General features: G+C 41.0%; 1 protein-coding gene and 1 long non-coding RNA gene across 28 annotated transcripts in view; one reads left to right on the top strand and one right to left on the bottom strand.

The window, feature by feature from the left end:
* LOC109136709 (protein tyrosine phosphatase receptor type D) overlaps positions 1 to 25,585 on the top strand; it is a 336,090-nt gene that overhangs the window by 185,236 nt on the left and 125,269 nt on the right. For all 27 annotated transcript variants that reach the window (XM_027274799.1, XM_027274793.1, XM_027274761.1 and 24 more), the window contains exon 9: positions 11,305 to 11,342. The gene's annotated coding sequence lies outside the window, so the exon portion shown is untranslated. The remainder of the gene's footprint in view (positions 1 to 11,304; positions 11,343 to 25,585) is intronic.
* The window catches only part of LOC113744584 (uncharacterized), a 127,282-nt gene continuing 114,823 nt past the window's right edge, over positions 13,127 to 25,585 (bottom strand). The window contains exon 3 of the long non-coding RNA XR_003461668.1: positions 13,127 to 13,184. This is a non-coding gene — a long non-coding RNA (uncharacterized LOC113744584). The remainder of the gene's footprint in view (positions 13,185 to 25,585) is intronic.

The following is a 25,585-nucleotide window of genomic DNA, read 5'->3' as shown; positions in this document are numbered from 1 at the left end:
GACCTTAAATATATATAAACATATATACAGTTCTACCTGGGAAATTTGCTCAGACTGAAAGTAGCAAAACCACAGTCCATCTTGAGGAACCATTAAAGGCGAATGACTATAAATAGAGGCTTTTTCTCCTGCAGGGACTGAAGATTGAGCATTGTTATAAACACCGGAGGAGCATATGCTTAGGCACAGCTTGTTGCGGCCTCAGATGTTCCTTAACAGTTGATTTCCTCAAGTTGCATTTCCTTTTTCACCACGCTATTGTGCTAATTATTTTTCGGCACGTTCCACATGGGTGGCTCGTGGCTCGGACAGCGCAAACTCCGTTTCTTTCTTTTTTTTTCTTAGCCCAGAAGCATCTAACACAAGGACCACTGAATATCAGCCCAGCTGTGTGACACATTGGTTCCTCAACGCTATTGACTGTTTTGAAATGCTTATGAGAGCTGATGGAGCATTTTTCTCGCTCTTCGCTTTTACAGCCAAACACGATTTGTGCAGAGCAAATTTCCTGCAGAGTTGCCTCTCGCAGTGTTGATGTTCAGGTAAATTCATATGTATAAAAAAATAAAATAAAATCATTGTTTATATTGCCTGTTTAGGGTGATTTGTGTTTGACTGTATGTACTCCACCTCCTGCCATGCTGGAAGGCTTAGAAAATATGAACCAAGTACTTCCAATTATTCACAAAGTGCACAGTGGTGCCACTAGTAACTGCCGTAGACAAAAGCATGCACTCACATGGAGGCAGAACAGCAATGCAGTCAAACAGAAGTGTGTCATTGTAATGCTTGTCACGTGGAATTTTCCAGCCATACATTTTTCACATTTCCCACAAGCACTCAAACATGGAGTGGAACCTTTGCTGTTTGCCATTATGTGTAATGGGCCTGTATTGTTTTTGTGCACACCTGTATACCAACGTTACAGCTGTAATATGAGCTGCTATTCATTTACAGCTAAGAGCAAATAATACAGTTTGACCTGACTGTATAATCTCCCAACTTCAGCGTACCAGATATGATCTTGCCTGACATGCCAACAGAGAAATTCAGACTAAATCTGTCACTCTCTGTGATGTTTCTAATCGTTTTCTTTTTTGTTCTTACAGAAAAAATCATAAAAAAACAACCCTGTGGGTTTTCTTTCTTTTTTTCCTGTAAATAAATAAAATAAATCAGCCAAAGCATATTTCACGTTCTTTTAGAGGAAAGAAAGGTACTGGCTGTTCTATAATTTCAGACTTGCCTACTGAGGTCAGGGGTTCCATGCTTGAATGCCCACATTTGCATCTTTGACTCTCTCTGGCCCAGTGAGGAAGAATGAGCTGTTGCATCTCCTGTGATGTGCAAAAGTGAGAATGTACAACAGCATTCACTGAACTACATGCGCTCCACTGATCTCAGCGTGAAACTATTTCACCACAGCAGGGTATGCCTTCTCTCACAAAAAAAACTATACAAATGCAAAACCACATTAAAAATGGGGCCAGGCTTTTATGGGAGCACATGAATAACTGCACCGAAACACAATAAGCAACATAGTCATGCAAAAAAAAAAAAAAAGTGCTGCTTAATTCTATTCACATTTATTTTGAGTAAACAGCACATCTTCATTCCATACCTATTTTTGCTGTGTATTTAAATATCTTCAGGTATCTGCACTAGTCTTCTTATTGCTACGGTTTTCCGTTCCCCAATTATCATGCAGGATCATAACAACAGTAACCACAGGCACTTGCAGTGACTAGGCTACCCTTGTTTGTCATTCCCAAGCCACTACACTCTCAATCCTCATGCTGGCAAGGTGAAATCTGCATCCATTTCTCATATTTACATATGAACTAATGATCCCCCTGTGGGCTGACTGTGGCCTTCCAAATACTCTACATGGTGCAACCGAAGGTGATGTATAGTACTAGTGGGCTACTGAAGCTGGTGACTAACCCAGTGTGATACATGGTCGCACAGCCTAATTGCAGCTCCCAGCTGAATAGGCCATAAGCCAACAGAGACCTACTGACCTTGGTGAAAGTAAAAAAAAAAAAGGGCCCCATGCCTCGACATGACCCATTTTGTCACCGAGAAATCTTTGCTTGGCATTAAACAACTGTGAAAGGCTATTGTGAATGGCTATATTTGCAGTTACTACAGTGCATTGACAGGGATGTCAGGGAAACTGCTTGTATGGTACATTCAGAAAGAAGTTAACATCTGTCACATACCCTGGGGAGTGTGCTGTGAAGTTATACAGAAAGTAGTGCTTTAGTCATGTTTGTATGTGACAGTATTTCTAAGCATAGAGGAATTAGACAGCATCACACAGCCAGTTCTGTGGCAAAGGCCTCTGTACCAACTGTTCAGTTCCAGTATGCAACATTAAACAAACCACATGTCTGTTTGCATAACTTCATCTATACCGGCACATACCTTCATGTCCAACTATATTAGACGCACCTGGAGAAAATCTGCTCCGGTGGTGGTATGCCACACAAGGATATTGATGAAAAATAACACGCCATCTTTCAAAGAGGCAGATGCTGCCCTCTTTGTTCTCCATCACCCGTCTTCCTACCCCATCGAAGCTAACAGCTGTTCCTTTGCTGTGCACTCGAACAGCCAAGTAAAGGCAGGAAACAGATAATTGAAAATGTCGATCTCATTAATTATCACAGTGAAACTTGAAGAAGCAGCTTTCATTCGGAAAAAAATTATTGGCTCATTTTGATAGTTTCAGACCTGCATGCTTACAAAGCAAAATCATATTCAATGGAAAAACCTTTTACCAATACTTAGAGATCTCAAAAGCTTATAACAACATTCAGTATGGTTACTGTGTTTACTGTCAATGGATCAAATGTGTAACATGAAAGGGGTCGCTCATGGTGACTCTGTAGTTCCCCTCAGCTTTGCATAGCTTTATAGCGTCTTTTAGTTAATGCCTTTGATTTTACAGCCTGCTTTCAACTTCAGTGTTTTGGTTCACCCTCACCACTCTCACAGCGTCATAGCTGTTCTCTGCAAAAATGGTGTAATAAATCTACTGTACACTACACACCCAGCACCTAAAGGCAGGCAGTAGTAGGTTAGCAAGGAGAAAATGAACAAATTGGAGATGACCAGAAACATGAATGAACACAGATGTTGCTCTGTATCTGTATCTTTAGCTGTATGTAGCTGTTGAGTTAGCCATATCAACTTAACATTAAGCATTTAACATACACAAAAAAAACCCCAGGAAAACATGTCAACTCCAGAAAGTGGACGAGCCATTAACATTCATGCTGCAAGGCCACGGTGCTGTCCCATGAGCCACAATGACATTCTGATTGTGCGTTATGTCGCACTGCATTGGTTATTGACAATAGTGGCATAAAAGAACACAAATAGACTTAAGCCAGTGTTAGTTTTGTAGTTTAGCCATAATGTATGAGAGCTTATTATTTCATTGAACAACTTTAAAGACAAAAATGAAGCCCCTCAGCTCAGAAATTTCCAACGTTGCAGACAGTTTGTACTTTCTTTGCTTTGCAACTCCCTGCTGTCAAAACTTTAAAAAAAAAAGTTTTTTTCACTACTCAAACCTACAGTATGAAGCCACTTCTCACAAGAGAAGATTTTATAGTAATTCTATGACTAAGTTCTGCAGAGTATATAGTCTTCCATGGCAGATTTAAACCACTCTTCCTGGTCCATTTAGAGAGGTGCCAGCCAGTGTTGTACCTGTAACACATACTACAACTCCTAATTGATTTTACAAGGCAGCTTAGGCTCTAATTGCTGATTTGCCTGGGGAGATTCTTGATCCAAATGGCTTAGCAACTTCTTTTGTGGTGTGCTGTTAGGAGATTTTCATTCATGGGAGAGTAGATAGGACGGGGATTGAACGAACACGTCGCGAAACAAGCTGTGTAGTGTATTTAGAGGAAAGGCAGATATGAGCACACTGACATGAGTGAACAGATGCATTCCATGTACCTCACACATCTTACTTGAAAGTTATCTTTTCTGGAGTGGCACAGCAAATATTGTTCACATTTGGAGTTCGATGATTATGATGATAACCAGTTACATCATACCTAAATGGAAGATCGGTAGAGCAAGAAATCATTGCATTATTATAGCAATAACAATATTACTACTAATGATTTGATTCAAGATAGATCTGCATGGTTAAAGTGAGGAAGACATTAATTAGATGTGTTTCAAGGGTACAAACACTATACTGTTTTAAAGAGTTTGACATCAAATATACTAGGCAGATGAATAATTGAAAAACAATATCAATAAGATCTAAGGCGCACAACTCAGCACACTTCGAATTCCAATATAACTAATTTATTTTTCTTCACTGAATAAGTATTCCTTTACAGAACAATGAAATCCATATCCCTGGTGTGCTCAAACCTTTTCATCTATATCCCATTTGATTTTAAATGAAGCTTCAATTGAAAACACATAAATACATTGCCTCAATGGTCATCAGCACAGAGATAGTGAATGCATCAATCAGTATTAATCAGAGCAGCAGGATATCTCATTTAAATTCACATTATTGAATGACCATTAAGCTAATGCAGTTCAGTTTTAATATCACTGTAAGAAGGAAGGAATAGCATGCTACTGCAGTGGCCAAAGACACTTTAGTGATCTTTCTGCAAACACTGTAGCTCCTCCATAGACAATGAGTACAATACTGACTTTGTGAACCGATGCATTTGCCATTTTCCCTTTTATGCTCCAGTGGGCTTTGTATAAAGGTCCAGAATTGTCAGCATTACTGGAATGTAAAGCTTATTTCAGTGTAAGATTAAAACAATTTAATGCTGCAAAAGTCAATGGCCTGTTCATTCTGTAGAGCGGCGGCAGCCACATCACACTTTCAGGTAGAAGTATAGATTCAGTGATTTGATGAATGATTTGACTTCAATGAGTTTTTCACATTGTAGTACTACAGGGATTAGCTTTAAATCATCTATGAACAGGATGCAAAAGGAAATCCAGAGATACCAGGAGTGTAGTATTCTGTAACACTCACTCACAAATCTGAAGGGTGTCCAATATTGTGTACAGTGAATATTTAAGCTGCACCAAATCAATATTTTTATATTAACAATGGATCAAACGACTACATGTAATTTAAAAAGGTCACCCATAGAAATGAATCAACAGAAAATACAACCAACTCTGTAGTTCCCCTCAGTTCTATGGAGCATTTCAATGTTTTTCAGCTTTGGTTTTGGTTTGTATGGTATGCAAATGCACTGTTTCATCTCACAACAGCAGAAACAAACAAAACAAAACAAAAAAATCACTGTATGCTACTTGCTCAACAAGATGTTGAACACAGTGGATCACATATCAACTGAGGAGCCAGATTTTTCTTATCCTTATGTGAATTTTATCAGCTACTTTCTCTCATTCAATATTTTCTTTTTATGCACAAGAAGAGCTCAGGCTCAAAATAAATAAGGACATTCAGGTAATTTTACCAGCAAATGAAATTTTCACTGTCAACTTTTTTTGCGGTTGATTATAGCCCATGCAATTTGTGCATTTGTTATGTTTCATTAACAGGATAAGTAGCAGAAAATATTTTTGTCTCAATAAGATTATGGTATATTACAACATATTGCCCTGTTCAAGCAAAATACTGAAGGTCATTTTAATTTACTCAGTGTTTTCCCTGAGACAGGGTTGTTCGCTTTTTAAAAATGAACCATATTTCAAGAACAGAACAAGTATGAATAGTGAGCTTTACCACATCTACTTAAAATGCATCCATTCATCCTCAGCCGAGGTTGTACAATCCATGAAGACATCTGGTAGAATATGAACAACTGTACATGCTCATCATAATACGATAGAGATACGATAATGTGCTTCCGAGGCCTTAAACATAATTCCTAATATATTCACCACATCACAGGATCAGGTAACCATGAATTTAATCTTTTAGGCACAAATGGCCATCGTTAAATCTCTGAAGTGCAGCTAGTCTCTGATCAAGGTCACACATACTGTGTTGTTTTGGTCCCTCATTTTCAAATCTGTTTCTCAAACAGCCAAGAACTAAACAGTATGGGAATATGGTGGGAGTAATCTGACAGAATATATGCAGTTTCATAAGACTAGCCAGGCAGAAAATAGATTGGGGGCTTTGATTTGGGGGAGTTAGGGGCGGGAGTGGTGGGGGTTACAGAGAAATAATGTGTCACTCACAGTGCAGAGACTGCTGCCTCTGCAACCGAGGCTGAGGCATGACCCAAAGCTTCTTTTATGCGATAAAACCTGAACATTTGTACCTTTCACCTTCACCTGCTTTAAATGTTCTTATGGAAAAAAAGCAACAAGAAAAGGGAGACATGATGGGAAAAGAGATCCATTTAGACACATTTTTTCTCATCATTCATTTTATCTGTGGTGCTGAGATGTTAGCTTGGTCCTTCTGGATGTGCCTCGACAGAAGTGGAAGGTAATTATTGAAACATATGGATGACTGGGCCCTCTCTTAACCCTCTCACTAATGATGCTTAGCTATTACAGAAGGGCACGGGAAGGACAGTTCTACCATTAACTGATATATCCCACCAGAGATCCATGACTTCTACACTTGTTGGATAAAGAGAAGCTGTTAGAGCTTCAGAGACAAGTGGGGGAAAAAATATGTGACCTTATTCATGCTCAAAAGTCTTCATCAAAACAAAAAAATGGACCCATGTGCTGCTTGACCTGTTGTCACATCATATTGACATCTGTGAGAATATTATCTGGTTGAACACATTACTCCTACTAAACATACTGTATTTCACAGCATGTTGTTGCCATCAGAGTAAAGCAACCACTGATGGACTAAGATCATTTTAAAAAGATTTCTCTCCGAGGCTGACGGTACTCCGGGTTTGCACATAAAATTACAACAATTGCTTAATCTTTGCTACATCAAAGCTTTTCCATTGGCAGCAGATTCAATTTAACTCTAGACGACCCACTTCAACTCCATTAACTTTCTTTGCTGAATGGGATCAGGGAAGATGCTTCGCCATAATGCCAGCTCGCTTAGGGCAATTTTTCAGCTTGGAAAGCTGTAGCCCTCTCTGATGTTAATGGACCCAACAGTTACCCTCCTCAGTCCATGCAAAACATGCGTACATCCCCTAGGTACTTCACAGTGTGACCCAGCCAACTGGAGCTTTTGTCCACGTGGTCTTGTGGCTATGAGCAAAACTGATGCTGCTCCACAATGGGCTAAAAGCTTTGGCGGACAGCAAGAGTCCCCGGCACAATAGCTGTAGCCGGTCCAGAAGCAGTAGTTGAAAATAGCTTCACTCCTTCAGCTATATGCAGCACTTACACAACACAGCTAAAGTGGAATTTGCTAAATAGATCTCAGCAGGAGCTATTAGGTTAACTGTTAAATATTTGCATTATTAAAACCTTAATAAAACACAATTAAATACTACTAAAACATAAAGCAGACTGGACAAACACACAGTATATATACATTTTTTTTAAAAGCTCAAGTCTAAAAGTTTTTTGTTGGACCATATCTTGTGTTATCGAGTGCCTTGACACAACCTTGCTGTGTTGTTGATTTTATCTTCAGGCAGTGTAGATAGAGTGTACCATAAGTCCAGCTGAGTGGGTGAAACTAAAGGCCAGCAGGTTCATCTGTTCAGTCATTCTTGGTGTAACATTTTAGTCTACTAGTGCCTCTGGACCACCTCAAAACATTTTCCAACTGGCACACGTCTTTGATTGGTCCCTAGCACCAGAGCGGTTCTCACATCCATCTCTCCCAGTTGCTAATTGAGACAGGAGAAAAGCTTCAGCCATTCCCATTCTTTCCCTAAACGACTATTGGACGCTGGAGACCAGATGGTCTGTCTGCGAATGTCACTGGTGGGCCAGTTGTTACATTTGACAATGTGGGCTGATCTGGCAAGTATCAGTACAATTTTGCTGCCTTCGAGAAGGAGCAAGTGGGAAAATAGCACTTGGATTGATTTCATCCCTCATTCGGTGCACAGCAAATATTTTAGACAAAGACATATGGTGGAGAGAAATGCACAGCAGCAGGCTGCCCGGCCTCGAGCCTGAGCTCTTTTCACTTGATTGTTTCAGGCAACATGCACATTTAGACAAGCAATGTATGCAATGTCTGCATGCAGAAAGGCAGGCAGGCAGGCAGACACAGTTGGCTCGAACACAGACACAGAGGCAAGTGATAAATCTCTGCAGAACCACAAATGTTGCTCCCTTACAGTATTCTCCCAAGAGCCTTGATTCTTTTTTCAAAAGCATCATAACGTCTATAAATATAATTCAACACATTGTTTCATGCTTGTGTTATTAAATCATGTTCATCAGCCCACGTAAAGCCACACTATTTGTCTCCAGACCACAACGCTGCATGCCAGATGTTGGCTGCATCAGGAAGGAAGTAACGATGTTGCCTCCAAACTCCAGCTCAGCCTCCCCTGTCTTCAGCTGAACCAATCTTTGAGAAATAGAGTCTTTCACCTTCAGTTTATTTGGAATTGGGGGAACCAACCTGACGTTCAAAGTTGCTTGCTGAAGCAGAGTCCCTGTCTGGGCTTTGGCAGCTGGACTGATAGCCAGCCCTGTGGAATGGCAGCTGTTGAAGGGCTTTTTAAATTGCACCCAGGTTGATGGGTGGCTGTCAGGAGGGCAATGGACAGCGAATTTCGAAAGGCGGAAGAAAAAAGGGATAGAAGGGTGGCCGGGGGGGGTAGGGGGGGCAGAGAGGACAGTGACCCCGACACCAAAGGTGGACAGAAAAAGAGATGTCTCGAATCTTGGAGGGGAAAAAAAAGTATAGAAACTGAAGTCAGTGAACATGAAGTGTGGAAGAGGGGAATTGTTGAGGGGGGGACACATTAGTGTTGGAATAAATGGCATACAACATCATTGTTCATCAGGTTTGATATCACTTTTGCCATCTTGATCACCTGTCACAGATACAAATGGAAATGCCATGCTCCCCTTCTCCTTTTCCATAGTAATTTACAGTCGTCTTTGCGCCAATCCAATCTTACAGTTGCATTAATTACAAAAGCTAAGACATGTTTCCACAGGCTTTTGAATGAAATCATTGTGAATGCACAATGGCATTTCAAATTACAAAAAGTGGAGATACTGTTTGCCATTTACAGTGCAGTGGAACACCGTGGGTGTCTCCCACTCACTCTCTAATCTCGCCTTGCTGTGTTTTTTTTCTTCTTCTTTGCAACAGATGGTGTTTTAAAAAGGTCATCATGTCTATTTCCCCAGTTGTTACACGTGCTAGTTTCATTATTGGGGGATTTTTTTAAAAGGCATAATCTAGAACCTGTCAAAGTGCTGTCAAACTGCGACTGAATAGACACAGTGCTTGTTAAATCTACTCTGTAGAGTTCTCTATGGAGTATTTAGGATTGCAAAGTACTGAGTGTACACTGAGCAGCAAATTATCTTAATAAACTATCCAATTAGTACCGTTAAGTGTACTCTCTTATGGCATGCTGTAAAATGACAAGCGGTAATGTCTGCCATCCTAACATTTTTCATATGATAAGGTGAATACAGGCTTGGGCACCATTAACTGTGCCTGTCTATTTTAAGGAGGGAAACTTATTTTCTCAAGCTATTCTCAGTTTCTCACAGGCCCAAGACTGTATTTTCTGAATTTCCACACACTGTATTCGGCATAAAAAAACAAAACAAAAACAGATTAATTCTCGTCTGCTTGTATCTCCAACCAACTGGCCCTGTGAGGTTCTGATAGTACCAGAGTGGCTACATTTATGGCCAATTATTAGCCATAAATCTATGAAGGGCGGTCGGACCTTTGACAGGTAGCTCTCTTATTGCCTGCTGATTGCTGCAATGTACCTATTAATCATTTTCTGTATTCCCCACCGGTCAAGAAACCTTTTTAGTGAAGGGATGGATCAGACACAATGGGGCTACCAATTTCCTCCTTCCTAACTCTCTGTTGTGTTTTGCCCTCTCTCCATTTTGCTCTATCCAAAATTATGCTCACATCAGATTCCCCTAATGCAAGATATAACGATGCCGAGCATCATCTTTGAAGGGATGAGATTAATTGAAAATGGATTTTTTTTTTTAAGCTCAAGTATATCAGATTGTGCAAAAAGTTTTTCACACATAACAAGCTGACATGTAGACCAATATTAAGGCCATGGTAATTACAACAACAGTTCAAAGACTATTTTATATTTTGAAATGCAAAGGATTTGTCATATCCTAGCAAATGACTGTATGCTTTCATTGCATTCACTGAATCCAGGCACAGCACCCATAAGCCTGCGCCTAGAACAGCTCCGTGATTATACGCTGGTGAAATGACAGCATACTGTACATCAAACTGTGGCCATTTAGTCTCAGAAACTCCATGATATAGCTTGCATATAAACTAGGAATAAATTCCCCTTCAGCATTTTGACAGCAGCTATTCAGATACTTAGCCCTCATACTCTGCAGTCATATTCCTCTGCCAGAATCAATTGTGCTGGCAACCATTGCCAAGCCTGAATTTTATCTCCCAGTTGGAAAAAAAAAGAAAAAAAAAAGAAAAGAGAAGGGAACAGAGCATGGAGATATGCTGTTTATCAGTCACACGACTAATTCTCTCTCCCATCTCTTTCGATTTCCCTTTTGAAAGTGAACTTGGTATTAATCTACAAGACCTTCAGCGCCTTATGCACACAATCAGCAGTGACGTTCCCCTTTTTTCTCTCTCTTTTTTTTTTTTTTTTGGTCAATCTCTGACCTTTTGAGTGCCGCCCACATTTTAATTAGTCCTGAACTAAAAAGCTGCTCAGTGCTTCCCCTAACTCCCTTTCCCCCCTTTGTTCTCACAACTCCTTTTTTTTTTTTGTGCCCCAATGAAATCCATGGGAGATATACCACATTGAAGCGGTGATTGAATATCAGCGGTGAAGAAGTGGGTTTTGTAACGGGTTGGAAAATTACAAGGGCTTAAGTATCAGACACATATGCCTGCCAAATGTAATCAGTGGGTAATAAATGTTTGCCCTTTACACTATAAAAAGCAATAGCAGTACTGAATGTGTGCTCAGCTCAGGGCAGCAGATCACTGTGTTGCTGTAGCTGTAATTAAAATGATTTCCTAACAACAGAATCTACTGCTATCTACTCCCATGCCTCTTGAACTCCTTCCCACAAATGACATCAACTTCTTATCTGAACAGCGTTTATGATGGTTCGGAATAAACTGTAATCTAACATGTGTTTTTTTCTCTTTGTGTTGTTGTCCTGCAGCTCTTGATCTGTTGGGAAGGTTGCTTGAGTGCTGAAAGGTAAGCTTTTGCAATCATTGTAAAGTCAACAGCAAAGATGGGTCATGGCATTTTAAGCTGGTTTTTCCATTTCTGCTCGGTCTCAGGACTGCGTTAATGCTGGTTGCAGCAGAATGGAGCCTCGGAGGACAGGGAGTGAAGGCCTCTTGCTCTTTTCTCCCCACTGTTTAATTAGCATGGTCTCAGACTGGGGTGCCGCTTTAGCAATCACGAATCCTGCCCAGCCAATAAGAACTTGTGTTCAACCACGTCTGACAGAGATAAATGGCATGCCGCAACATCTCAGCCTCGCCCATCATCACCGTTACCCATGCATTGGCGCATTGTGGAAAAACTAGAGGAGTCCCACAATTCTAAGTGGGGCATGTGGGTCATTTGATAACAACATAAATCCATGTGGGTGTTCTCAGCGTGTGCAGATTGTCTGCGAAATGAACCAGATCTGATTGTGTTTGCATTGTATGTATGATTGTGTTTCTGCTAAGACATACCACAAACTGAAGCTGCATTAGAGAAGAGTGCCCCACATTTCCTAATTGAGATGCTATTCATTTGCTCTGATTCACCCAGAAGAGAGACCAGGGCTGGGTTTGGCCAACAGGTGGGAGATGAATAATGGTTTTAGGTAGCGGATGTGAGCAAATCACAAAAGTCGCAAAAGATTTAATTAAAAGAAAGCATATTTTGGGAAAAATGTCGGAACACTGGTCTGTCTCAGAAACAAGGGAACTCTTATTCATCCATGCAAAAGACAAGATTAACACAGAGCTTCTACTGAACACATTATATGCAACTTTTGAATTACCATCCTGAAGTATTGGCTAACGGGTTCAGAACCGTGATGTTGTGTGGGCACAGATATGATATACATGAGACCTCCCATGTATATAAATGAATAAACCTACATAATTACACCCTGCGATGCTGAAGTTAACATATGTAAAGAGGACTAAAAAAAATAAAATAAATCCAGCATTTTTTTTTTCGTAAACAATCATTAGCATGTGATCTGCTCCTTAGCCTCTCTCGACTAAGAGTATCAATTTAAAGTTTCCTTTGCTTTACAGTGCTATTCATTTGTAGGTTGATGAATATGGAGAACCTGTATGGCAACCTTTAAAATTCAAGCACATATGAAACAAAACTCTAAAGTCTAAGCTGCACAGAAGGGTTGCAACGGAGTTTATCATCCACACACCAAAACGAATAAAAGCAGTTTTTAAATATTTAGTGCCGTTATAGCCACTGATGAACTTCCTAGTTAAACACAATGTGACTATTAATCACCTGCAAGCAGGTGCTGGGTTTAGAAATAACGTAATCACAGATATGGTTCAGTTTACATAATGCACTTAATTAGCATGTCCCAAAAAACATTGTTATAACACACTACAAAAGCATCTTTATTGATTATCCTCATTCCATATCCTGACACTGTCTTATGACTAACGTACACTTCACTTGTAAGGTGACTTCAGCAATAATTGCTGCAGCCTCTTCCCTTGTCTTCAGTTTCAGTGGATCACAGTAAGGGAACAGTTTGTTGCAGTGGGGGCATAATTAGTGATAGGCCTTGGACATGTCATACTCTGTTAGTCAGTCTCGCTTTAATTCCTTTGTCTCCCCTCTGCTCCTAGCATTTATTCAGGCTGTGCGTATGTAAGTGTGTAGCTTTGCGTGCACGCACTTAATATATTGAGAAAAAAACTTAATTTGAGCCTATATAAACACAGTATTATGCTAATATACAGGAAAGATGTTTAAAGATATACCTTTGCACTTACATGCTGATGTTTGTCTCTTCTGTCCTATGATTCCCGTGTGAGTGGCCCCTTTGATTTCCTGTAAAGCAAAAGAAAAACAATCTATCAAATCTGGCTTTGTCTCTCAAACTAGAAAGGCTTCGGTATTCAGCTGGCTCGTGAAGCTCATTCTGGCCGTAATTAGAGAAAACCTTTTTAGGCTTTCTATATTCCTTTTTTAAGCAGTTCCCTGTAGCAACAAAATGCATAAAAAGGTTTTGTATGATGCCAAAAGGTAGACCGGTGATTACTGTCAAAGGACGCTTTTTGGCATGATTAGTGTGTGTCTATGTGTGTGTGTGTGTGTGTGGAGTTCGAAGAGGGGTTTCTCAACCGAGGCTGTTGATGTGAGGGCGGATGAAAGCCGCTTTGAGGCTACAGTATACGGCTAGGAGAAAAAGCTTTTCCTCCACCACCTTCCTTTGCTTTTCTCCAATTTTCCCTCTCTCCTTCATCTCCTGCTCTCATTCTCCCGCCCCTCTACCCTCGCTATCTACTCTTGACTGCCTCTCCCCTCCCTCTGTTGTTTCCCTATCCAATTTTCCCTACGCATCCGGCCCACTCTTTTGCTGGAGCCTCTTTCCCTGCCATAGCTGTCGTCATGCCAGCGCTCATCTGTATACTTTCTCCATCCTCTCTCTTTTACTTTTATCCATTTACTCCTGACCCCTCTCTTTTTTCCCCATGTGAGGCTGGTAGCAATGAAGGACACTACCCACAGCAAGACGATTAGTCTAAGAAACATTCCCAGGAACCAGGCGATTACATGATTTAAAGTCAATATCATTCATACTTCTATCAAATATATCTGGTACAAAATTGACTTAAAGAATAGCTTGTGCAGTTAGTGCAGCATTGTTGCTTTACACATACAAGTCATTACAAGATGTGAATTATAAAAGTGGAGCACAGGGTTCATGTGTGTGCCCAGAGCTGTTTCAAGGAATATTCATTCATCCATAACACATGGCACCTCTGTAGATAGCAACATTTGCACTTCTGGTCTTTCATCGTGCTATATTGGCTTTACATAGAAAAACAAAAATCTGAAGTGTGCTTTCAAAATTAAACCTTGAAGTTGAAATTAATTTGCAGAATAGGTAGATTTGAACAGATACTGCATACATAGATTATTTCTCATGTAACCTTCTGATCCTACAGCATGTACCATTTCTTTTCAAGGTGAAGTAGCTGGAGAATTAGTTTAGTACTATTTCACAAGCAAGGTATGGCATTTTCTAAATGGGTACTCTCGCAGGCCTTGCACAGTAGCAGGTGTGTGAATTCTATTGCCACACTAATGTTTATAGTAGATGATAGATTATATATAGAGAACTCAATGTTCAGTTCCAAAACTAATGAATTCAAATTTTTAAAATTGCAATCCAGATTCAGTTTTTCAATGCAGTGATTCAAATTGGACAATACAAATTCAAATGATGTGATTCAAATTCAGTTTTTTTTTAGAAAAAAAAGAAAAAAGAAATAGAAATGATTCAAACTCAATTTCTGGTGGCACATATTTCAGCCCATACATTTTGTACATGTTTACCAGAATATGTTTTATTGTTCAGTTGTTCATAAATGTCATAAAGATTGCATCAGGGCTGTGTTGTTATTACTCAAGACCTTTATCCTTCCCATTACCCCTCACCAGAAGACAGACTTTAACTATTCAGACTTCAGATAAACATCAAAGTCCACTAGTTACACAAAGCCGCCCCTGTTTGTGTGTGTTGCACACATGCTTCTTCATACCTCAAGCATTATTTGCCTGATTGTAATTCAATGTCTACTATCTGAAGAGCCTAGGCAGCTTGTTTGCTATTGATTTTATTTACAAGGCTTCTATATTTTACTCTGTGCAAATCAGAGCAATTGTTTCCAAGTGCATGCATGAATCAATGCTTCCCTGGAGCTTGTGCTGGCGACTGCACGCAGCTCAATACCTCCAATTTATGTTTTAATTACGATGATCTACTAAGTGTTGGGAGCTTGGCTCCCAGCAGCGTGCATTGTATTGTACATTGCATTTTACTGTCTACATAGGCAGACGCTGGATTTGACTGCATTCATCAAATTGCCCTGAATCTCAGCTGTGCTGATTTATAGCGATGTTGACGGAGAATGCGGTTGCGAGGATGTTGCACCTTTTGCTGATATGGTTAGAGAGGAGTGAATAGTGAAAGGGCAAGTATACAATGGGAAAACTGGTAAAAGGATCTTGAACACATTGCGGTTATTTTCATATTCATGGCGGCGTGTTGACTTTTGGCAAGCCACACAAAATAGCAGGTAGTAGTTTATTTCATGATTTGCTATCAATTGTTGTTCAGGCAGAGGATAAAAACAACAACTGCTCAGCTCAGGCGGCCGTGTTAGGCAATGCGGCTCCAGACTGGATTTTATACCCCTCCATATTTGTTCTGTACTGTTTTTGTTTGGCAGAACAGTATATCATTTGATCACTTGCCATTAGAGGTGATTGCTTAACTCAGTATGCCATATAAGTGGCTTCTGGCAGGCTTGAAAGCCATAAATTTTATTGACTCCTGTAATTAGGACAGATCAATAAAAGGCAGTTTCTTTCACTGCTTCCCAGGACTGTATTGGTTGGTGCACTTTTCTAAGTCTTGGTTCCACTGCAATCACTCAATCTTATGACACGAAACCACCATAAAATGCTGAAAGAATATTTATGGCGTATTTTACAAAAATAGAACAACTTTTTTTACAGTAACAATCGCAAATCGTGAAGAAATACTAGGCCCTTTCATAGAGAAAAAGACCACCAGGGTTCCAATCTGCTTTCAGAGATTGTGTGATATTGTTATGCCATTTGCAGATGCTCCAACAGTAATACCTATTATAATACAGTAGAAAAACGGCTCCACAGTGTGTTGCTGTCAAGCCTCTTAAGTTGATAGCTGTGTCTTTGCACACTGCGGGAAGAATCCCTTTCTGTCAAACAACAGCTGGTGAAGACAACATGATGCGGAGGCTACGGACGAGTGAGCCATCAAACCTCCGACTCTGACAGTATTTTGGCAAGCCACGTTTCATAAGATTCTGTCTCACTCTGCCCTGCTTTTATGGCGCATGAATCAATGATAATTGTCCTGTGTTCTCACTTGAATGGCATAAGTGTCCCCCATGCGGCAACAGTCAAACAAGGGGAGTTTGAAGGAATGGATCAAGGAATACCCAGAAATTAGCATGAATGAAATGAATTGCATTTCCCCGGGGGATTATGATTCATTAGCTGGAAACGTTGTGCAGTGCAGAAGCCATTGGTAGCACCATGCCAATACAATGAATATAATATAAATTATGAGCGGCTATGAAAAGAAAGGTTGCGTTATGCATGACGCACGGCAGTTGTCGACGGGTTCAAAGAAGAGTTGTGCAAGGCAATGATTCTACAAGCTGCTCTTTAGCTGTAGCTGACCCACTGGGATGTGGAGGGTAATTGAAAAATCCCCTTTAGCGACTACTAAAGTATAAAAAAAAATATATAATTTTTATTATTACCAATGTATTTCACCCAAGCCTTATAGTACATTCCAAGTGCAGGGTAGATTTGCTCAAACATGCTACTCAAAAGCTTTCAAGCAAACAGTGTGATCAAATCAAAGCCCAACAATCTTATCCCCAGCTCCATCAGGGCCTAATTCCATCCCAAACCAAGCCCCCATTCTCCTTTCTTTTATCCTTTCTGAAAAGCCCAGTGATTAGAAGTAGACTTAAAGTCCACTATAACACCCCCTCCCATACACACACACACACCTCACCCCTACCCTATTCCCGACGGGACCTTCTTGAATCCCCAAAGCCTTGGCCAGTTTATCAGCATCAGGGGATCAGGCAATCCTCCTCCCCAGACACGTCAAACGGGGGAGCCCAATGTGTTCGGCGGCCTTCGGTGTAATCTCTTTGGCTGTCGACAGATCTAGCGAAGGGTCAGCTGTGATAACGGGATCACTCAGGTGGAGACAGGGAAGGGGACCACTAAAGAAAAGGACAGAAAGCTAAAAAGAGAGAAATGTGGCCACGGTGAGTTCTGCTGGTGAAATGGAGCTGGCACTTCAGATGAGGAAAAAGAAAGGAAAAGATTTCTTTCTTTCTTTCTTTTTTTTTTTTTAGTACAGAAGTTCGGTACATGACCATGTCTGACGACTACGGATTATTCAATCAGCATCAACTATAAGCACTGATTAAGTCATTTGCAAAAATGTTAAATGTTTTAGCTGATTAAATGTGTGTGTTCTCTGTTTTATATCAGCTGAATATCATTTGGGAAAATGGCAAAACAGATGTGTTTAACATTGCGGCAGGATTTGAAAAATTCAGCTTGTTTTTCTGCACCGTTTATTTTAACCATTTTCACACATTTTATAGAATTTATTGAATGATTGGGAAAAAAAAAAACAATAAACAGAATAATGAGTAATGAAAATAATCAAGTAAATGAGCAGCAGCCTTTGGTGAAAACCAAATGAAAATGCTTTTGTTGAAAGAAGCACAATTATGTCCTAACTTAGAGTGGAAATAATAGAGAATCCAATATTTGGTTACAAACTGAGACCTATTTGACATGGGTGGATGCCTGACAGAGCAGCGAGGCACCCTGACAAGGCTTCTTTGGCCTTTATCTGGCTGGTGCAAGCACTCCGACCTGCCATCTTATTAAAACTGCTATCCCCCATAGACAGAGCGAAAAAGCAGCAGCGGAGTGGAGTAGTGGAAAAATTGCAAAGGTGAAAGGTCATCCAAAAACGAGAAATCACAATATCAATTTTACGCTTGGACATCCAGTTGACAGTGAGCAACAAACACATAAGCGATTACTTACACCCCATCACAGATGCTGGCATATACAAAAAGTTTTACAAAGATCTTCTATATGCATACGGATACTAACATTCATAGACTCTCTCCTCTCTTTTTCTGACTCTCTCTCTCTCTCTCTGACACACACACGCTGAGAGGCAGCATGGTAGGCAGTGACACAAAGCTAATGCCTTGTCACACAGGCTGTCAGCAGATTAGCCAGTGGATTACACCCCAGCCATTAGATGTGCACAGAGCGAAAGGCCACAAACATGGCAGACAGAGAGGAAGAGAAGGAGAGAGAGCGAGACGGAGTGTGAGACTGGCAGTTATAGGGCATATGCTGGCATAAGGCACAGGAGCTAATGGAGGTTAAGTTAAAGGGGAGGAAAAGGGCTGGTTAAGTAGAGCACAGAAAGAAGCCATGGTGACACGAAGGAGATGTTGGTGGGAAAAGATGTAAGGATAAGAAAATGGTATTGGGTCAAGGAAATTTGCTGCTGGAGCAGTGGTAACAAGATAATCAGACAGACAGGACAGAAACGGTAATAACAATGGTAAAGGGAGAGACAGGAGAACTGGAAATGCAAGAGGAAGGCTGGGTGCCGAGAAAAAAGGGGGAGAATTTGTGTAGTGTGGAGGTGGAAGAAAAACAACAACAAACCAATACAAAACCAAACCAAACCGATGGGTGGAGTGGTGGTGATGAGAGAGACATGAGAGTGGAGAGAAAGGGGAAAGAGGATACTCGAAAAAACAGAACGCGAAGGGAAGACAGGGTAGGGGAGGAGTGGGGAGAGATGAAAATGAAAGAACCAGGAGTAGAGATTAGAGGGGAGAGATGGGATGTGAAGCATCGGAGGAGAGGCTGGAGAATACTCAGCAGTACATTACAAACAAACGCGACACACAGGCGAGTAAAATAAACTGGCAATGATGTGGCAGAGTTCAGGAGGGGAAAGGTACAGATGGATTCAGTCAAGGACTTGTACTTGGAGTAGAAGCATAATGACACCACCATAGCTGGAAATCAGCAAAGGTTATACTTCTGCCACATTCATTCATTCCACAGAGAATCATTCAGAAAAAAACAAAAATCTTATTTCAGGTCAAGTTTTTGGCCACCTGATGAATGGAAATCCAAAATAACTCCCCTATTAGCTCAGTTTTGGTCTCTACCAACTGTACCTTTAGCTTCCTAAACATTCAACATGTTTGTTTACTGGCAAACTTTGATAGTGCATATGTAACTAAAATAAAGAGCTAAGAAAAATATATATTTTTAAAAGAAATCATATAACTTGTGTCACTATAAATGATAGTTCTCACATTACATAGAATTATTTGATCCAATACAGAAGAAAGAAAAAAACTTTCCAGCAAGTGGATGAAAAAAAGTTGATAGCTAATCCAGAATACAGCAGTTACAACACTTACAGGACAAGTTTGATTGACATATACTTCATTGTGTGTTTTGTGCAGAAGTTGTTCTAATGCGTTTGGTCATCATCAGCTTTTAGAAATGTCAGTTTTCATATTTTAACATCTTAAATTTGACAGGCAAGCCGTGTGTGCTGATGAAAGAAATGAGATTGTTTTGTCAAGTGTTTTAAGAATTAACTTTGAACCTCGACTATTTGATCCGTTTTAACACTTTTTTTTTTCCCCTCCCAAAACTCGAGTTTTAAAAATACAGCGCCAGAAATAAAGTAAAGTTACATAACATACTGTAAGCCTTGTCAAATGTGGACACACTACTTTCCTCATGATGTTACTAACTACAGATGGCAGTATAGATGGCAGCGGTGTCAGAAACTTTTCAAGCACTTGTCAGTTTAACTTTTACCACGACACTCTTGTATCACCATCTGCTGAGTAGAATGAAAGCTACTCCCTCTGCACTCTGAGGATTTTTCTTTTTTTTTTTTTGTCTCTTTCTTTTCTTTTTTCAAACAGTCTCTGGTGCAAGTGGAGAGGTGTCATGCCTTCTCAGTTCTCTTTTTATGATAATGTACTCCGCTGCCCCGTACCATCACCACCACCTACAGTCCCCAACTGCAAAAACCACTTTGCAAGTGTAATGACACATAATTGTCTGCTGGATTCGGCCAGTAGGAGCTTCTTTTTGAGCTGACATTTATAAGAATATAAGAAGGGAATATTTCAAACTAGGGATGATTGTGATCAGAAAAGCCATGTCATAACGTGTTCACACAGAAGGCATATGTTTATCATGTACATTGCATGTATAGTATGCGATATGAGTACACAGCAGCATATTCACTGATTATTCTTGGTGACTGAGGTGAGAAGGGCTTCATATGTGTCTGTGTTCGCATGTACACCAACATGCGTGTGTGCATTATGTGTGTGCATGCATGCATACAGTACATGAGGGTATATACTAGTTTGTGCATGTGTGTGTGTGTGTGTGTGTGGGTGTATGTTTGACAGCAAGGCTGATGTCATTCAGGACGCTTTAGCTGGTTGACTGATTTGAATGTGTGCTGTGGAATGAGCTGAGTCTCAGAAGTGCCTGGAGGGAGATGAGGGAGACTAAATGTGTGAATCCCCACAGGAGATTTAGACTGTTTATTATGATAAGCCTCTGCGAGCAAACATTCTCCACATAAACGTACATAAGTACACACATAAACTCACATGTGCACACATGTAAAAAAAAAAGAATGAACGAGGGGGGGCGTTAGATGAAGATGTAATGATAGGCGGAAATGAGGGAGACAAAAGAAAACAGAGAGAAAGAACAAGCGTTGCTCTGAGACATGTGGTCCACGTAAGCAAAATGATAGGCTCGGAGTTCACAGCCTATAAAAACTATAATTCTGCACCAGCCTATCCATGGCCATCTCATGTGGGAGCCATTGCACCTTTTAAACCTCCTCTCACCTAAAGCGGGCCCAGATGTAAGTCAAGGGGCTGCTTTGGATTAGCCAGAGAGAAAAACTCATTTCCTTTGCCTTTTTACGAGCATTTAATTTGAAACAATTAAGATATTACGGTGCTGCGGATTCACTACACAGAGTGACAGCTGGGAGCAATCCCATAAACCCCTGAGCCAGTGAATGAGGCACCTTGCTACTCTCTGTTTCTCCACTCACCTCCTCCTCCTCCATCTCCTCCTCCTCCTCCATCTCCTCTTTGTTGTTTCATTGAAGCATTTTTGCTCCATTGAGGTGAATGGGGCTACCTTTGCCTCAGCTGAGCTCTCGCTGCAATCGCCAATTACTTTAGCAGCTCATAAATGCACCAGTTGGCTGATGATAGAACGGCCTAATTTCCAAAGACCAAAGGGAGGAATGAATGAGCGCAGAGAATGTTTACCTTCTGGAAGGCTTTTCCCATCACACCTTTTATTGGGTTATTGGATTTATAAGCATAAGTTGCATGACTCATCTTTGGAGGAATACATGAGGAAGATGCAAACTAGAGGGCAGCAAATGGCAAGCTGAGATGCAAACACTTCATGAGACGGTCCTTTTCATCGGATCCTGCCGGACATATTTGAATTGGAACACTTGTTTGACGTCATGCAGTTGTTTTATTTTGTTTACTTTGACAGCGCACATATTGATGACCCTCTGTGTCCTATCTGTCCTACACTTGAAGAACTTTGTCGCTCCCTGACTTCGAATTCAAGCTGGCTTTGTCAGCACTCGCCCATCAATTCACCCCCCCCCCCCTCCTCCTCCTCCCTCCTACCTTCCACACTGGCACAGGAGGGCATTGGAGGTGTGAAATTGATGAAGGTGCGCTTGTGAAAATGTCAGTGGGGGATCACTGGCCAGAGAGAGAGAGAGCGCAAGGGAGAGTATATTTTGGGGTGGAGGGGTGACAGATAGGAGTGGCAAAAGCTCCTTTTCATGAACACTGAACTGTAAAATGGAGGACCCGGCACAAAACAATGGCCGCGATCAATCGGCTGTGGTGAGAGGCTTCTCGTAAATGCCTGAAGCCAGCCTGCATCCACTGACAGAGAGAGAGAAAAAGAAAAAGAGAGGGGGAATGGAGAGAGAGGGAGTGACAAAAAGAAAGAGACATAGACAGAGATGAGGTGTGTGTCACTGTTAGTTTGGGCAAGGGAAGTCAGAGAGGTAGAGAGCGGAAAAAGTGGATGTAGAGAGTGGGGTCGAGAATGGGCAAATAGCAAGAACAACGGGACTGAGATGATGGCAGGAGAAGGTCGAAGGCTTTTAGAGTCGGGAAGATTTAAATAAATGAAAGGACAATGGCATGGAGTGGAGGGAGATGGAGAAATAATCAACTGACAGGAAAAGCAGGAGAGCGTGGCTTTTGTTCAGACACATTCATTTGAATTCAGGCAAGAATGAGAAATTAGAGAGGAAAGGAAAAGAAAAGGAGGCGGTAAGAAGAAGATCTGAAACAAAAGTACCCAAACAGTGCCACGTTATCACATCAGCACTCTTAACAACATTTGTCCTGGAGTATGTGCCATATCAAGGACATTCTGTAACCATTAGTATAAAACTAAATAACAGTGTGCATGCAACATGATGTAACACAATGTAAACAAAGATGAATTGCATTGGCATAATCCCATGAGCTGAACTCTGACTGATATAAAACTGTTGCGTGAAACAGCATTTCTGGTTAGCAAATGACACAAATAACGAGTTCATAACTGAAATCAGTGTTAATACATTTTATGACGATTGACTATCTAATCAGTCAGCTAAACATTTATGTGCTGAGCTCATAATGTATGCACACATAGCACATGTTCTTTTGGGATGGAAACAGCACGTAATGAAACTCAAAAGCAGAGCAACTAATGCATCTCAGTATCCATGGTGACGGATGTTTCCCACTTATGAAGGAGAGTGGCAAGTGCCTCTCACAGTTGATCTGCTTATGTATTACCTCCCACTTCATAGAGAGCCCCCCCCCCGCACAGTTGCGAATGTGCCTCCATGTGGACTGACAATCGAGTAGTGGGGTCGGCATGAGTTTAGGAAAGGGCCTTGCTCTCAAACGCAGTCCCCGTCTGTCATCTACAACCTTCTCCTCTATCACATTTTTATGATCACAGCATCGATGCTACCTTGTTAGGTGCTTATTACCTTAAGTAAAGACTGCACACACATCCGGATACAAATTTGCACCGTTTAACTGGACAGATGTCCTGAGCTAGGTTCCACGGTGGGACTCTGTCAGGCAGGAGTTGACTCAATCTGTCTAAACCTCTTTCCCTTGCTACTCTCGTCTTTCTCTTAGTCTCTCTGCGCAGGCTGCTGCACACCCGCATCCCAGTTGATCTCTTAATGGACCTAATTGCTTTTCAGCTCATTGCACCCCATGCCAACACTAAACTAAATCAAACCGGGGTCCCATCCGCAAGCATCATCGTGAATTCCTGATTCTGCTTGACATCATAAGAAGGTGATATTGACTTCTCATGACTCAGCAGTTCCAGAACAGATGAGTAAGCGCACATCCCTCGTCACGGCATGCCCCGTGACAGACGGGTCATGTAAGGGTTCAAGTTGCTCTCCTTAGGAGTGCAGCCCATTGTGTTTTCACTGAAGATATCCTTGTGGCAGCAATATATTATGCATTGTTGCACGCTGAACTGTGGGATACTAAACACTGATACTCAAGCATGGAATAGATGCTGCTTTCATAAAGCACAATCTGTAGTCATGTCTGCCTCTGTGGTCTTACTACTGTGACCTTTAATTGCCATGTCTGTGTCGTCTTGGGCAGACTAGTCACAAGCGGCTTGGCAGCTAATCAAAGCTGATCAAACATGTAACACAAGCAGTCAGCTCCTCCATTCTGAGGCAATGTCAGACTAGACTAAACATGTAGTCAGCTTGACCAGAATTTAAGACTACGTGCAGGCAGACAAGGCTCCACAAAATATAGTTAATATCTAACTGTTGGCAGCACCACCAGTATAAGCTAATGTATTACCACAACACTCACTCCAGATTCAGCTGGCTGAGAATGTTGCAGTGAATTTAAAAGGCCCTGAAAAACTATTTTCTCAATCAGCTTTTTACTATGAGCGATGGTCCAAAGTGAACCCAAGAATGTCCTGCCAAAGTTAGAGCAGCTTTGGTTTATTTGACCTAAAATGTTGATGCCGTATGTTTCTATGTGCACCTGTGAAAGTTAGGAACAGTTGAATCAAAGTGTGACAACAGTTGCGGGGGTTGCTTGATGTTTTTATCCAAATGTGTGATTAATGAAACCCAGTATACACTTTTCGTCATTGCACAACCATCTCCGTTCCAGGTAACTCTCCAGGGGGATAATTTGGAAACATAAATAGGGTTAATTTAATAATCTAGCTTCAGGAGGCGTTAAAAGAGTGTTTCGCGCTGACATGTCATACGGCTGTCATTGTTTCCAAGTTATGTAGGTCACTAAGTAAATTATATAGATGTTATCACTGATTGCATAAGGCTCTGTATACAGCTGTCTGGCATCAGACCATTAAATTAACCACTTCTGCGCTATCATGTACATAATTATGGCAATCAATCTGGCTCTCAGACTTTCCGAAAAATTTTCCCATCATAAAATCATGTGTTTTGTCTATGATGAACTCTGCGACTATTAAGTTAATCAACGAAATGTTAATTGCTCATGGAAGCATGACTGTATGCTTAGCCGTCCATCATGTCTGACAGATTCTAAGGGGAGAAGTATTAGATGTCTCAGCGAAGGACTACAGTTGGGTGTTGGTTTACAGTTTTTGTGCCTTGGAGATGTGTGTAATATCACCTTGGCATTTGTCGCTCTTAGCCGCCCACCCCACTACCCCCCTCCTCCCTCTCTTGACTGCTTGGGCAGCGGCCATAAACAAGTCAATCTCAACACATTGGATTAGATTTATCCGCTTAAGATAGATTGTTATCCCAAAGAGCGTGAGTCTCGCTTGATGGGGAAATTAATTTTACGATGACTGGTTTACTTGATCAGGGTTGTGGGGGAGGTGGGGACTATAAATGTATCAACTCTGAGGTGTGAGGAGTCGAAAGCGGCAGTCCTTGTTTTTGATTCAGATAGGTTGTCGCTCGTCCCCGCAGTATTATACATGGTGTTGTCTTTGGGGCACAGAAACTGGAGTAATGACTTGACTGACAGTCATTTGTAAAGCACCAGCAACTTGTCAAGGGTGAAAAGGCCTGCACCCCAAGCTCAAGGAAGATTGACAGAAAACTATATTGTATTTTCATGTATGTCTGTCTAACATTAAATGTGAAATTGACAGTTTTGTATGCAGATTTATATGATCAGAAGTACAGTGATCCAGAATTTAAATGCTGTCCATAGAGGAGAAAAATCCTTCTAAAATATCTGTCAGCTCTCCCAAATCTTAAGTGCTAAACTGATACGGCAGTTATTGGATTGAGTTACAATGGAACTGACCTCAGCCTATTGAGCAACAAAACCCAGTCTGAGCCTAGTTCTTAAGTGTAAATTCATCTGACAAGCATTACTTAAATGCCTCTTTTAGCAGACTAAAAGCAAACCTCTTTTCTTGCAACTTAAAGAACAAGTTGATTGATTTTCTACCTGTGTTGCCTGTCTGAGCCAGACACTTTAAAGCTGATACGCAACAGA

The sequence above is a fragment of the Larimichthys crocea genome, chromosome III (genome assembly GCF_000972845.2).
Source record: "Larimichthys crocea isolate SSNF chromosome III, L_crocea_2.0, whole genome shotgun sequence".
NCBI classification, from domain to species: domain Eukaryota; kingdom Metazoa; phylum Chordata; class Actinopteri; family Sciaenidae; genus Larimichthys; species Larimichthys crocea.
This window is presented reverse-complemented; position numbering and strand designations above follow the sequence as displayed.